Below are 16,193 nucleotides of genomic sequence, written 5' to 3' on the forward strand. Positions count from 1 at the left end.
TCCTCATGCCTTTTGCACACAATGTATATAGACTCTTTAAAAAAAAAAATGTATACTGTGTTATTGACTTTATTGTTTACTCCATGTGTAACTCTGTGTTGTTGTCTGTTCACACTGCTATGCTTTATCTTGGCCAGGTCGCAGTTGTAAATGAGAACTTGTTCTCAACTAGCCTACCTGGTTAAATAAAGGTGAAAAAATAAATAAAGTCCTGCTTATGCCAAATCATGATTCCACCTCAGTCTCGGCCCCATTTAACATTTTTATGTTTGATTGATGGTAGGAAACTTTCTCTATAGCCTGAGTGACACTGAGTATCTATGTCTCCATGACACCATGTTTCCAGTAGGATTATGATGTCCTGTCCCTTGATGTTTTAAGAAAATTCTGGATTTGTTGTTTTATAACCAAAATGTGAAGAGTATAGGCCCTGGATATTCCAAGAGTTGATAGTTAATGATCTCATTTATAATAAGTGTTATTCACTGGTTTGAGTAAAGTACATTGAAAAAAAATATTACACATACATATAAACTCATTCATATACATATAAACTCAGCAAAAAAAGAAACGTCCTCTCACTGTCAACTGCGTTTATTTTCAGCAAACTTAATTATAACATGTGTAAATATTTGTATGAACATAAGATTCAACAACTGCGAAATAAACTGAACAAGTTCCACAGACATGTGACTAACATAAATGGAATAATGTGTCTCTGAACAAAGGGGGGTGAAAATCTAAAGTAACACCAGCTGCATTAAGTACTGCAGTGCATCTCCTCCTCATGGACTGCACCAGATTCGCCCATTCTTGCTGTGAGATGTTACCCCACTCTTCCAACAAGGCACCTGCAAGATCCCGGACATTTCTGGGGTGAATGGCCCTAGCCCTCACCCTCTAATCCAACAGGTCCCAGACGTGCTCAACGTGATTGAGATCCGGGCTCTTCGCTGGCCATGGCAGAACACTGACGTTACTATTGTTTGTACAGATGAACGTGGAAATTGCTCCTAAGGATGAACCAGACTTGTGGAGGTCTACACATTTTTTTTCTGATGTCTTGGCTGATTTCTTTTGATTTTCTCATGATGTCAAGCGAAGAGGCACTGAGTTTGAAGGTAGGCCTTGAAATATATCCACAGGTACACCTCCAATTGACTCAAATGATGCCAATTAGCCTATCAGAAGCTTCTAAAGCCATTTTCTGGAATTTTCCAAGCTGTTTAAAGGCACAGTCAACTTAGTGTATGTAAACTTCTGACCCACTGGAATTGTGATAAAGTGAATTATAAGTGAAATAATCTGTCTGTAATAATAATAATCTGTCTGTTGGAAAAATTACTTGTGTCATGCACAAAGTAGATGCACAAAGTAGATAGTTTGTTAACAATACATTTGTGGAGTGGTTGAAAAAGGAGTTTTAATGACTCCAACCTAAGTGTAAGTTAACTTCCGACTTCAACTGTATACACACACACACACACACACACACACACACACACACACACACACACACACATATAATTATTACATATAATTATAATACAAATACATATAATTATTATTATAATACCAGTGCAAATAAAATAAAGAATAGTTGTAAACAATTAATTAGAGTGGAATAAGATTGCACAAAAAAGAAGTACAGTACAATGCAATGCAATCTGCAGCTATACGTGTGTGCGCGTGTGGGTGTGTGAATGAAATGGTCTGTCTAGTCCAGGAGTCTGCACGTTAGATGCAGTAGTTGGCGCACCTCTCCAATCTCTGATTGTTCTAGCTGTCTTTTTCCAGAGGTTACCTCAGCATATGTAAGCTGATGATCTGAATGATACATGGTGTGGACTGCATCATGTGGTGTACTTCTCTGAAGGACAGTGTTCTGCCCGACCCTAGAGTAGTGGTCAGTGCTGTAATGTTATGGGCCTGGTCTAGTAGAGCTGTGTTGTGATGGGCTGGGTCTAGTAGAGCTGTGTTGTGATGGGCCGGGTCTGGTAGAGCTGTGTTGTGATGGGCCGGATCTGGTCGTGCTGTCCAGAGGCGGGTCTGGTCTGTTAAATCTGTGCTGTGTTGGGCCTGGTCTTGTAGAGATGTGCTGTAATAAGCCGTGTCTGGCTCTTCTCCTGGGGATGGTGGGGGTACTGTTGTTTCAGAAAGGGGAGCAGGGGGCCTCTGCTGCTGGGGTGATGGGTGTGTGGATCCCTACCAAGTGTTGCATCCTTTAGGTCCTTGGCAAAGTTTCTGATACTGTCCTGATCAAGATGTACATTGTTGTATAAGTGTTCACATGTCAGAGTGGGATAGTGAGCCGTTCTGACATTGAGCAGTGAGGCACAGTCCACAGTGATCTGTTGATTTATTTTGTCGATCAACTGTCCTGGGAAGTCTTTTCTTGGTAGGAGGGTGGACACAACTATATTAGTTGTTGGGAACATAGCCGTGCCCATTCCGCCACTCTTCTCACTGCCCCAGACACATTTTCACCTTTGGCATGAAGGTGGTTTGTGCCAGTGTGGATGATGATGTTGTCAGGGGTGTCAATCCTGGTCTGACTGAGTAGCTGCATTGCACTGTCAGTTGTAAGACACCAGAACTTATACACCTGGTGTCTAGGGAATCATATTTCCTGGACTAAGAACTTCCCATTTGAATCAATAAGGATTGCAGCTGTGGGTGATTGTCTGGCCTGGAGCAGACTGGGTGGCTGGTTGGCTGACCTGGGCTGGAGCAGACTGGGTGGCTGGTTGGCTGACCTGGGCTGGACCAGACTGGGTGACTGACCTGGGCTGGACCAGACTGGGTGGCTGGTTGGCTGACCTGGGCTGGACCAGACTGGGTGGCTGGTTGGCTGACCTGGGCTGGAGCAGACTGGGAGGCTGGTTGGCTGACCTGGGCTGGAGCAGACTGGGAGGCTGGTTGGCTGACCTGGGCTGGAGCAGACTGGGTGGCTGGTTGGCTGACCTGGGCTGGACCAGACTGGGTGACTGGTTGGCTGACCTGGGCTGGACCAGACCGGGTGGCTGGTTGGCTGACCTGGGCTGGAGCAGACTGGGTGGCTGGTTGTCTGACCTGGGCTGGAGCAGACTGGTAGGCTGGTTGGCTGACCTGGGCTGGACCAGACTGTGTGGCTGGTTGGCTGACCTGGGCTGGAGCAGACTGGGAGGCTGGTATGCTGACCTGACTGACCAGACTGGGAGGCTGGTGCAGTGTCATCAGGCTGTGTGGTGGAGGCCATGCTGGTCTCAGGTTCTGTCTGTGTTATACCAAGCTGGTGGACATGTTCTCTAGATGCAGAGGACATAATGACTAGCTGTTGGTTGAGGGTGTCAATGTACCTCTCTCTTTGCTCTAGCTCCTCTCTTGTTGTGCTCACATGGTCTCTGAGGTCATCATTTGTCTGACTCAGTTTGTCCATTCTGCTTTCTAATTTAGCAATAGATGCTCTGCTCTCCTCCCTGAACTGTTTCACCTCTTATTTTAGTTTCTGGACAGTGTCATCCTCTTGAAGCTTGTTCTCTCTGAGTTCTATGACCTCTGCTTCGACTAGAGAGAGGGTGTTGTGGAAACATTGCATAGCAGGTGTTCTTGGTGTTGTAGGCATGTTCTTGGCTCTGTCTGCTGCAGGTGAGATAGGTAGAGGGACACTGAGGGCTTCTTGCTGGGGTCTGTTTTTTTCCATCTCCCTCCGTTACTTTTTCCTCAGTTTCTGAGATGAGTTCAGCTTCTAATTTTAGGGTAGCAAACACATTCTCTAAAGCCTAGAGGTTTGAATCACTGCCTTGTATCAATACTGTTCCGTTATTGTAGAAGTTTACTGTTTAATACGTGTTGCTCTGGTCAGCTTCTTCAAAAATGCTGATCTGACAGCCTGATATGTGCCCTCGTTTGGTATTAAATATTACATTTGCATTTGTTTTGCAACTGGTAAGATTTGTAAACCGGCATTCATGGTTCTGTCCCATCATCAAACCTTTGAAACTTTTCTTAGCTTTCTCTGTTTGGATGTCTGGTGGGAAAACAATTTCCATAACAAAGCTGGTGATGCTGGTTACAATGTTGCAATAGAAGCCTACCTTTTCCAAAAACAGTGTTGTTTCTTGTATTATTGTCTCTTGTGTCTTTAGAGAACTGTTTTACTATGATGTCCTTTGTCTTCTGTCCCTATTTTGTCTTTCTATTCATTAGTTAACTAGCTATTTTTTGTTAGCTAGCTAGCTTCTTTTTTGGAGAGTCCCTAGCAACTGCTTAGCAACTGGTAAACAATTCAGCTCCCTAAGATAACTGCAATTTTATGAAAAACAGTTACTTTTTCAAAAGCCTATCCTCTTCATTTGTTGCTTGTTTTGTCTCCTATCCAGTCTTGCAGTCTTGAAGTTTTCTTTTGTTTTTTTCCCCAATGTACTTCACTCTAAACACCATGTAAATTTCAATATTTGTAGGAGCTCATTTTTTGAGCTTCAGAATCATCTATCTCTCTCTCTGTCATGTCTCTTAGTTCTCTCTCTCTCTCTCTCTCTCTCTCTCTCTCTCTCTCTCTCTCTCTCTCTCTGGCATGCCTCTTAGTTATCTCTCTCTCTCTCTCTCTCTCTCTCTCTCTCTCTCTCTCTCTGTCTCTCTCTCTCTCTCTGTCATGTCTCTTAGTTCTCTCTTCTCTCTCTCAATTAAATTTGCCTTATTGGCATGACGTAACAATGTACACACTGCCAAAGCTTATTTTGGATATTTACTATATAAAAATAATAAGAATCAAGATTGTCAACGGGACAACAGTAACAACAATAACCAAGGGTCAAAATAACCATACATTGAACAATAACAATTAGCATACAGTAGAGTACATGTGCAGGTTGATTGGTCTGTCAGACACTGTCCCTCATCTTATGGCAGGCAGCAATGTAGTGCGCTGTCAACCCACAGCTCTCTGCGTCTCCCCTAACAGTACGGGTAGTCTATTCTCATCAGAGAGGTATTTGAAACCTTGAATAAGAGTTTCAAATTTGGGGAAATTACACTCTCTAATTGTTTTATTTTTTTTTATATTTTGTCAGGAAATGCAGCTCTGTCTCAGGTTCTGCTGTTGTGCAGTGGTTGCACAGCCTTTCCTCTACAGGTAGCCAGGTGTTGCTTTGTCTACCCTTCTCACTGGCAAGGCTGTGCTCACTGAGCCTGTACTTTGTCAAGGTTTTTCTAAGGTTTTGATCAGTAACCATGGTCAAATAGTTAACCATGGGGTACTGTCGATTTAGGGCCAGATAGCACTGCATTTTTCTTTGTACTTGTGTTTCCCAATAAGCAATGTAGTTTTGTTTTGACTGTGTTGTAATTTGGTTTATTCTGATTGGTTGGATGTCCTGGTTCTGAGGCTTCAGTGTGTTAGTAGAACAGGTTTCTCTCTCTCTCTCTCTTTCTCTCTCTCTCTCTCTCTCTCTCTCTCTCTCTCTCTCTCTCTCTCTCTCTATGTCATGTCTCTTAGTTCTCTCTCTCTCTCTCTGTCATGTCTCTTAGTTCTCTCTTCTCTCTGTCTGTCATGTCTCTTAGTTCTCTATTCTCTCTCTCTGTCTGTCATGTCTCCTAGTGCTCTCTTCTCTCTCTCTGTCTGTCATGTCTCTTAGTTCTCTCTTCTCTCTCTCTGTCTGTCATGTCTCTTAGTTCTTTCTCTCTCTCTGTCATGTCTCAGTTCTTTCTCTCTCTGCCATGTCTCTTAGTTCTTTCTCTCTTTATGTCATGTCTTTTAGTTCTCTCTCTCTCTGTCATGTCTCTTAGTTCTTTCTCTCTTTATGTCATGTCTCTTAGTTCTTTCTCTCTTTATGTCATGTCTCTTAGTTCTTTCTCTCTTTATGTCATGTCTCTTAGTTCTCTCTCTCTGTCATGTCTCTTAGTTCTCTCTCTCTCTGTCCCTCACTATGTCATGGCACTTAGTTCTCTCTCTCTCACTATGTCATGTCACTGAAGTCTCTCTCTCTCAATTCAATTCAATTAAATGTGCTTTATTGGCATGACGTAACAATGTACATATTGCCAAAGCTTATTTAGGATATTTACAATATAAAAATAAATACAAATGAGAATCAAAATTGTCAACGGGACAACAGTAACAACAATAACCAAGGGTCAAAATGACCATACATTCAACAATAACAATAAGCATACGGTAGAGTACATGTGCAGGTTGATTGGTCTGTCAGACACTGTCCCTCAACTTATGGCAGGCAGCAATGTAGTGCGCTGCCAACCCACAGCTCTCTGCGATTGGTAGGATGGTCAGTTTTACAAGGGAATGTTTGGCAGCATGAGTGAAGGATGCTTTGTTGCGAAATAGGAAGCCAATTCTAGATTTAATTTTGGATTGGAGATGTTTGATGTGGGTCTGGAAGGAGAGTTTACAGTCTAACCAGACACCTAGGTATTTGTAGTTGTCCAAGTATTCTAAGTCAGAGCCGTCCAGAGTAGTGATGTTGGACAGGCGGGCAGGTGCAGGCAGCGATCGGTTGAAGAGCATGCATTTAGTTTTACTTGTATTTAAGAGCAATTGGAGGCCACGGAAGGAGAGTTGTATGGCATTGAAACTTGCCTGGAGGGTGGTTAACACAGTGTCCAAAGAAGGGCCAGAAGTATACAGAATGGTGTCGTCTGCGTAGAGGTGGATCAGAGACACACCAGCAGCAAGACCGACATCATTGATGTATACAGAGAAGAGAGTCGGTCCAAGAATTGAACCCTGTGGCACCCCCAGAGAGACTGCCAGAGGTCCGGACAACAGACCCTGCGATTTGACACACTGAACTCTATCAGAGAAGTAGTTGGAGAACCAGGCGAGGCAATCATTTGAGAAACCAAGGCTGTCGAGTCTGCCGATGAGGATGTGGTAATTGACAGAGTTGAAAGGCTTGGCCAGATCAATGAATACGGCTGCACAGTAATGTTTCTTATCGATGGCGGTTAAGATATCGTTAGGACCTTGAGCGTGGCTGAAGTGCACCCATGACCAGCTCTGAAACCAGATTGCACAGCAGAGGGTATGGTGAGAATCGAAATGGTCGGTAATCTGTTTGTTGACTTGGCTTTCGAAGACCTTAGAAAGGCAGGGTAGGATAGATATAGGTCTGTAGCAGTTTGGGTCAAGAGGGGGATGGGAATCTCAGACGACACGAAAGAGAGGTTGAACAGGCTAGTAATAGGGGTGGCAACAATTTCGGCAGATCATTTTAGAAAGAAAGGGTCCAGATTGTCTAGCCCGGCTGATTTGTAGGGGTCCAGATTCTGCAGCTCTTTCAGAACATCAGCTGACTGGATTTGGGAGAAGGAGAAATGGGGAAGGCTTGGGCGAGTTGCTGTGGGGGGTGCAATGCTGCAGGAAGCAAATTTCTGCTTGAAAAAGCTAGCCTTGGCTTTTCTAACTGCCTGTGTATATTGGTTTCTAGTGTCCCTGAAAAGCTGCATATCACGGGGGGCTGTTCGATGCTAATGCAGAATGCCATAGGATGTTTTTGTGTTGGTTAAGGGCAGTCAGGTCTGGGGAGAACCAAGTGCTATATCTGTTCCTGGTTCTACATTTCTTGAATGGGGCATGCTTATTTAAGATGGTTAGGAATTTACGGATGCAGGCAATGAGGCAGTGATCGCTGAGATCTTGGTTGAAGACAGCAGAGGTGTATTTAGAGGGCAAGTTGGTTAGGATGATATCTATGAGGGTGCCCATGTTTACGGCTTTGGGGAGGTACCTGGTAGGTTTATTGATCATTTGTGTGAGATTGAGGGCATCAAGCTTAGATTGTAGAATGGCTGGGGTGTTAAGCATGTCCCAGTTTAGGTCGCCTAGCAGCACGAGCTCTGAAGATAGATGGGGGGCAATCAGTTCACATATGGTGTCCAGAGCACAGCTAGGGGCAGAGGGTAGTCTATAGCAGGCAGCAACGGTGAGAGACTTGTTTTTAGAGAGGTGGATTTTTAAAAGTAGAAGTTCAAATTGTTTGGGTACAGACCTGGATAGTAGGACAGAACTCTGCAGGCTATCTTTGAGATCTGGATCTTCTCTTGAAAATCATTATTTTAGTCTTTTTGGGGGTTATTGCCAGGGCCCAGGTCTGGCAGTACTGCTCTAGCAGGTCCAGGCTCTGCTGTGGGTAACAGCAGGCATAGGTCATCTGCATTTAACTTCTGAATTGTGGAGGCTAACACCAGGGGCTGAGGATTTTTCTAGAATAGTGGCTAATTTGTTAATGTAAATATTGAAGTGTCTCTTAGTTCTCTCGCTCTCTCTCTCTCTCTCTCTCTCTCCCTCTCTCTCTCTCTCTGTCATGTCTCTTAGTTCTCCCTCTCTCACTCTGTCATGTCACTTAAGTCTCTCTCTCACTCTGTCCTGTCACTTAAGTCTCTCTCTCTCTGTCATGTCTCTTAGTTATCTCTCTATCTCTCTCTCTGTCATGTCTCTTAGTTCTCTCTCTATCTCTCTCTCTGGGTCATGTCTCTTAGTTCTCTCTCTCTCTGTTATGTCTCTTAGTTCTCGCTCTCTCTCTGTCATGTCTCTTAGTTCTCTCTCTCTCTGTCATGTCTCTTAGTTCTCTCTCTCTGTCATGTCTCTTATTTCTCTCTCTCTCTCTGTCATGTCTCTTAGTTCTCTCTCTCTCTGTCATGTCTCTTAGTTCTCTCTCTCTGTCATGTCTCTTAGTTCTCTCTCTCTTTCTCTTTCTCTCTCTCTCTCTCTCCCTCTCTCTCTCTCTGTCATGTCTCTTACTTCTCTCTCTCTTTCTCTCTCTGTCATGTCTCTTACTTCTCTCCTCTCTCTCTCTCTGTCTCTATCCCACGCTAGTGAAGAAAGCAGTGTGTGCGTCTGCCAACGTCAGGAATGATTTAACGGGCTGTGTGCATGTGTGTGTGTGTGTGTGTGTGTGTGTGTGTGTGTGTGTGTGTGTGTGTGTGTGTGTGTGTGTGTGTGTGTGTGTGTGTGTGTGTGTGTAGAATAAGCTGCCTGCGTGTGTTTGGGAGTGTGTTTTAGCATTTGAAACTTCTGAGCCTCGTACAAAGGAAACACACGCCGCTTATTTACAAAGTACAAGTTGAATGTTCTACACATTCACACACCCACTCATCAGTAGTGCGTGCAGAATTACACTAAGATCATTCTGAAAATAGTCACACATGTCAGATGAATGTGTGGTGGTTTCGAAGCCGCTGATAATTTTGATATCATAATGCTAACATCAAGCAATAGATGTGGAGTGTGGGAGGAGGGGTTGACAGCTGGCTAAAAGAGAGAGAGTGTGTGTGTGTGTGTGTGTGTGTGTGTGTGTGTGTGTGTGTGTGTGTGTGTGTGTGTGTGTGTGTGTGTGTGTGTGTGTGTGTGTGTGTGTGTGTGTGTAGAATAAACTTAATCCCTAGCTGTGGATTGTGTAATCCTTTCATTCAGTAGGTCAAGTTAAAGAATCTGTTTTAATACTGACATACAAACTGTCTGACAGACACATAGCCACATCATCTTCAGAAGATAATGTACTATTTACATTTCTATGGATTTAAATAGATTTTCTTGAACATAAGAAAACCTTGTCCCGGCCCAAACCCATTGTACATCAAGCGTCAGGCAGCTTGATGTGCAAGTACACCCCCAGGACAGGATGCTAGTCTGTTGCAGAGCCTTGAACAGATATTCCTGAACATACTGAGTATTAAACTAAATAGACTCCATCCCTGATAAATGCAACAACCACAAATAAAGATGTCTTCAGGTTGATATGGTGAGTTCCATTAAAAGGCAGAAGGAAGTCCTGGTTCTAATTTGTCAGTAGCAACGTGAATGTTGAGACTCCAATGGGGCGAGCCATCATTAATGGAGTAATTACAGAATATCTAAAACCAAACTTAAAAAAGATTCATCTGCAATTAAAAAACAATTTGGTAAATGCACCAATGAGAGTTTATATGTGTTTGTGTGTGTGTGTGTGTGTGTGTGTGTGTGTGTGTGTGTGTGTGTGTGTGTGTGTGTGTGTGTGTGTGTGTGTGTGTGTGTGTGTGTGTGTGTGTGTGTGTGTGTGTGTGTGTGTGTGTGTGGCGGTCAGTGGCGTTCAGTGCCGTTTAAGATGAGGGAGGACGATTATTTTTTTCATGAGGATGGCCTTATTTCTATTACACTATATTGGATGACTGTCATTCATCTTCCATTCACCCCATTCAATGTAACAGTGACGTAACAGTTTGCTCCGTTTAAGAAATGTTTTTCAACAGATTCAGCGGAATGAATCTGTCATGCCACACTGCCTACATCATTTTCACCATTAGCTAAAGTAACGTCATAGTCAGCATAGCTAATACTATAGAACTAACGCGTTAGTAAACCAACTACAATCATGTAGTAACGTTACAGTGTACGGTCAGTAAGCAGTTACACCGGCAGGCCCCGGTGGCAATAAATTAGTAAAACCAAAAGCTTACCTTGACTTGGAAGAGTTGCAGTGTTGTGTTGGATAGTCATAAACAGCTATCTAACATAGCATCCCACTGTTTGAGCAGGCTCTTTCAGTAGGATAAACTAGCTAGCTGCATTTGCTAGCTAAGTAAGTGCAACTGAAAGTGAATTTTTTTAAACAAAATCTCTCTCTCTATTTATTTCTTGCTTCTCCTTCATTTTCAAAGAAATTAGAATGTTCAAAATTGTTAAAGTATTGTATTTCTCGCTCTTTGAGTCAACTACTCACCACACTATCTGTAGATTATTCTTTCAGTACTAGATTAATTCACTGATCCTCGATTGGGTGGACAACATGTCAGTTCATGCTGCAAGAGCTCTGATAGGTTGGAGGACTTCCTCCGGAAATTGTCATAATTACTGTGTAAGTCTATGGAAGGAGTTGAGAACCATGAGCCTCCTAGGTTTTGTATCGATGTCAATGTAGCCAGAGGAGGGCGGAAGGTAGCTGTCCTCCGGCTACACCATGGTGCTACCGAACAGAGTGCTGTTGAGGCTACTACTGTAGACCTTTGTTTTAATCAATTATTTGTTTACATGATTATATGTTGCCCTTCCTACCCTCCACTGGTGTGCATGTGTGGTACTGTACAACTATTCAGAGTAGGGTGTGTTCCCTGATACCTGACTCATTACACAGCAATGTTTTGGAAGGGGGGAAGGAGAGAGAGAGGAGAGAGAGAGATCATTAGACAGCAAGGCTTTGAAAGGGGGGAAGGAGAGAGAAAATAGCAGAAAATGACTTTGTAATAGCTGTGTCGCCTTTCATTTTGTCATGAGTAAATATGCGTAATTGCTCATTCTCTAAGATGCACACACACACACACACACACACACACAGACACACACAGACACACACAGACACACACGCACACACACATACAGAAGAACCCACACACACACTCAAGCGTTGAAGTTTTAAAAAGAGAATTAAGGGGTTTGTTGTCCACTGTAACATGAGCTGTTATAGTTCAGAGGGAGAGAGAGATAGAGAGCAAGAGAGAAAGCAAGAGAGATAGAGATAGAGAGATCCTAGAGGTACAGTATACTACACTGTATAATATAAAACATTAATGATTGCCCTGAGGGTCTATTCAGTGGGCTTATTCTCCTGTAACAAGCAACAATTAATCACATACATCCCACACGTGGATGTTACGTCTTGACGTGTGTGTCAAGTACTCCCTGGCAGAGAGACATGTACCGTAGCAGTGTCTTAGTTAGTGCAGTATAATCGTCTTGTGTCTTGGGTGTTGCATTAAGCAATTGTTCCATGTGAGCAGGATGTGTGTGTGTGTGTGTGTGTGTGAGAGAGAGAGAGAGAGAGAGAGAGAGAGAGAGAGGGCAGTTGAACAGAAACTCCCCAGGGTGCTAAACCAACCACAACCCCACCTGACCTCAGCATACCAGGGCGCAGGGCCAGACACAGTAGCCAGCCAGACAGACAGATTATGCAGTCAGGAAAGCATGGCACACTAAGGACTATTTAGGCTAGAGCAGGGTGGTGGTGGTGGCTAACCCTCCTGAACGGAGAGCTGCTGGGTCTGGATGTGAAGGGTTTTGATCCAGCCTTACAATTACACATCTGATTCATCTAGGTTTTAGTGTCAATCTGGGATGTTCTGATGGCCATCCATAGGATTACTGCATAAACACATCCCTGATCAGTTTCACTATCATAATCTATGTCTGGGATTGGTATTTATAATGTGTGTGTGCGTGTGTGTTTGGGGGTTTTCGGTGGTTTGGTGATAAACTGATGGCAAACTTCCATAGGGTTACACATAAACCCATCTCTGATCAGTTTCACTTTCATAATCTATGTCTGGGATGGGATTAGTGCGATTTTATTTAGGTGTTTCTCCAACCATGCATGTGACAGTGTGTATATATACATTGAGTATACCAAGCATTAGGAACACCTTCTTATTATTGAGTTGCACCCCCTTTTGCCCTCAGAACAGCATCAATTCGTTGAGGCATGGACTCTACAAGGTGTCGAAAGTGTTGCACAGGGATGCTGGCCCATGTTGACTCCAATGCTTCCCACAGTTGTCAAATTGACTGGATGTCGTTTGGGTGGTGGACTATTCTTGATACACACCGGAAACTGTTGAGCTTGAAAAACCCAGCAGTGTTGCAGTTCTTGAGACACTCGAGCCAATGTTCACTCAAAGCTCCGAGACTCCTGCGCAGCTCCCCTGGGACTGCCACGCAGAAATATCAGCCCACAGAGAGAAGCACCAGATTGAACTTCACTCAACTTTCTAGAGCACTTCACTCAACTTTCGATATCCAAGGCATTCCTAGTCGATCACCAAACATTTCTGACAAAAAACCCAACGATAAAGATATATATTTGTATTTGTCTCGGGCTCTTGGTGGTAGGTGCACCCGATTCAGGTGAGATTTCTAAACGTTTAAAACCATGACTAGAGAGACAATGTCAGCGAACACAGCAGAGAGATGCAGTTTTATTAGTGAGTTTATTTTGAAGTTCTTACCAGCACTGTTAACACTTTGTATTCAACACTTTAATAAGACAGAAAATTAGTGTTCTTCCTATTTCCACTCAGCGCTACAACAAGCACTGCAGCAGTAATGAATGAGTAGGAAAGTGTAGCTATAGGCTTGGGTATTTTGTAATATAAAGGAATATTTCACTTTCTCAGTCCATAGGAGTAACAACATGAATTTGTACATGAGGCAGAAATAATGAGGTGCGTCTCGAGTTTTGCCATCGGCTGGAAGACGGTGTCCCTTTTTGGTTAGCGGAGGAAAGGGAGAGAGGAGGGATGTTGAGACCCTCTCCCTCTGCTGAGACTGAACATCAGATACAGGCCCAGTAAAATAAAATAACAATTCTTTAAATGTATGCTCACTCAGCTGTGCCTCACAAGTAATACAACAATGGCTCTATTACCGGTGTGATCATATAGCCTACCTCAAATTTTGAAATATAGTTTTAAAAAATGGCCCGAGCGACAATGCATTGGCAGTGCAATTCAAGCAAAGCCAATATGTGGTAGTAATGTATTGGGCCTATAGCTTACTGCACAAACCTCATTGCTACAGTACTGTCATTAATTGGTTAATGTTGTATAGGTTTGCGGTTTTTAAGTAATGTAAGAAAAAAATATGAATTGTAGATCTCCACTTGCATTTTGACTTAAAGTGATCTTGACTCAGAACAGGTTGGTGACCACTGTTCTAGAGTTTTCCCTGTTAACACTATCAACATTTCCCTTTACTGTTGCAATTGTGACACGCAATATTAACCACTTTCAAGGAAACATAGCAAAGCAAATCAAACTATGCAACAGATTTTGTTGTAGGCAGAAAGCATCGGAGTAGGATTCTATTGCATTGACATGCACTACTCAGCCCGTACTCTACACAGACCTGTGCGGCACAAACAATCAGAGCTGCAGTAGGCCTATATGCATTGCCATATATGGATCTTTGCCATTCACTTTGAACTGGACTGTGTTTACAGCATGAGCGGTCGTGAGTAGATGTACTTGTTTTGAGATCAAATCGAGAGCTGCATGTAGCCACATGTGAACATTGTGTTCATTTCCTATGCTTGTTAGTGAGTTACTAGCCCAGTTATAGATCATTTGTTGTCAGCAGTAGAGGAGTGATTGCTTCCTACAAGAGCACAAAACGTATACCTTTCTAGACATCTTTGAAAGCGAGTCAGATAAAGAGCTTTTTTTTGTCTTAAAGGGGCATTGTTATATTTGGAGACAGGCTTGAATAAGGTAAGTAGCCAATAGGCAGAGAGTAGCATAATTTGTCTGATTCTCTGTAACAATGGCATGGGAATAATGATCCATTATATTTTGTAAAGTGGTTTCTTGCATCAAACAACACAACATCGTTTTCAGTCACCTTCTTGTCTGAAGGACAAGTGTATAAACAAACTGGTTAATATCAAACCCTGTTTAATGTTAAAATGTTAATATGTTATGGGATGCATTTTCTCCATTGTTTTAGATGGTAGGCCACTCTGGTAGGCCACTCTGGTAGGCCACACTGGTAGGCCTTCATTATGATAACTTAAAGCAGACACAGCCTCAGTGTTCACAGTAAAATTGTAATTTAAAGCTGGTACAGCCTCAGTGTTCACAGTGAAATTGTAATTTAAAGCTGGTACAGCCTCAGTGTTCACAGTAAAATTGTAATTTAAAGCTGGTACAGCCTCAGTGTTCACAGTAAAATTGTAATTTAAAGCTGGTACAGCCTCAGTGTTCACAGTAAAAATGTTACTTAAAGCTGGTACGGCCTCGGTGTTCACAGTAAAAATGTTACTTAAAGCTGGTACGGCCTCTGTGTTCACAGTAAAAATTGTACTTAAAGCTGGTACAGCCTCGGTGTTCACAGTAAAAATGTTACTTAAAGCTGGTACAGCCTCAGTGTTCACAGTAAAAATTTTACTTAAAGCTGGTACAGCCTCAGTGTTCACAGTAAAAATGTTACTTAAAGCTGGTACAGCCTCGGTGTTCACAGTAAAAATGTTACTTAAAGCTGGTACGGCCTCGGTGTTCACAGTAAAAATGTTACTTAAAGCTGGTACGGCCTCGGTGTTCACAGTAAAAATGTTACTTAAAGCTGGTACAGCGTCGGTGTTCACAGCCAACAAGTGATGGAGGTTGCATAGACGTTTGTGCTCAGCAGACCTGAAATTTTTTTAGTGCTGAATTTTTTTTGAGGGAACATTGACTCAAACCGCACCTACTACCCAGTGGAGGCTCCTCAGAGGAGGACCATCCTCCTCAGTGAATTTCATACAAATTGTAAAACATTTAAAAAGTGATTATTTTCAGATAAAACTATACTAAATATATTCACATCACCACATCATTTATTAAAATACACTATTTTGCAATGAAGCCTCAACAGCACTCTGTAGAGTAGCATCATGGTGTACCCAGACGACAACTATCTCCCGTCCTCCTCTGGCTACATTGACTTCAATACAAAACCTAGGAGGCTCATGGTTCTCACCCCCTTCCATAGACTTACACAGTAATTATGACAACATTCCAAAGGGAAGTCCTCCAAATGATCAGAGCTCTTGCAGCATGAACTGACATGGTGTCCACCAAATCAAAGGATCAGAGAATAAATCTTGAGCTGAAGGCTCAAACACCCTGCTCAAACAGAGGGATGCTATGTTAGCTGGCTGGCTATAACTATCCAACAAAACACTGTAACTCTTCCAAGTCAAGGTTAGCTTTTGGTTTGACTAATTTATTGCTACTGGGGCCCGCCAGTGTAAGTGCTAAACTGCTTACTGACTGTACACTGTAACTTTACTGCATGATTGTAGCAGGTTTACTAACACGTTAGTTCTATTAACTATGTTGTTATTGATGTTATTTTAGCTTACATGGTGACAACGATGTAGGCTCTGTGTAGTGGTTATGACATGGTTTGTCTTGAAATGTTTTTTCGGCTGGTCACATACAGCTGATGTGTTGTGTATTGAAGTCCACAAGCAAAGGGAAAAGGTGAGAGGAAGAGAGCGCATTGATGCGAGAAGCAATACAACGTGGCTGCTATGAAAGTGAACTGTGTTTATGTGTGATCAGGGGTGTATTCTTTCCGACGATTCTGTTGAAAAACATTTCTTGAACGGAAGCAAACAAAAGGGAACGGGGATAAACATACCTGAACTTGTCCAATAGAAACTATTGTAACTGTTGACACTAATGATTACACC

General features: G+C 42.8%; 1 protein-coding gene across 1 annotated transcript in view; it reads right to left on the reverse strand.

Moving 5' to 3' along the window:
* cntnap2a (contactin associated protein 2a) overlaps positions 1–16,193 on the reverse strand; it is a 243,609-nt gene that overhangs the window by 219,632 nt on the left and 7,784 nt on the right. The gene's annotated exons all lie outside the window — the stretch shown is intronic.

This window comes from Oncorhynchus mykiss, chromosome 11 (genome assembly GCF_013265735.2).
Source record: "Oncorhynchus mykiss isolate Arlee chromosome 11, USDA_OmykA_1.1, whole genome shotgun sequence".
Classification (NCBI taxonomy): Eukaryota; Metazoa; Chordata; class Actinopteri; order Salmoniformes; family Salmonidae; genus Oncorhynchus; species Oncorhynchus mykiss.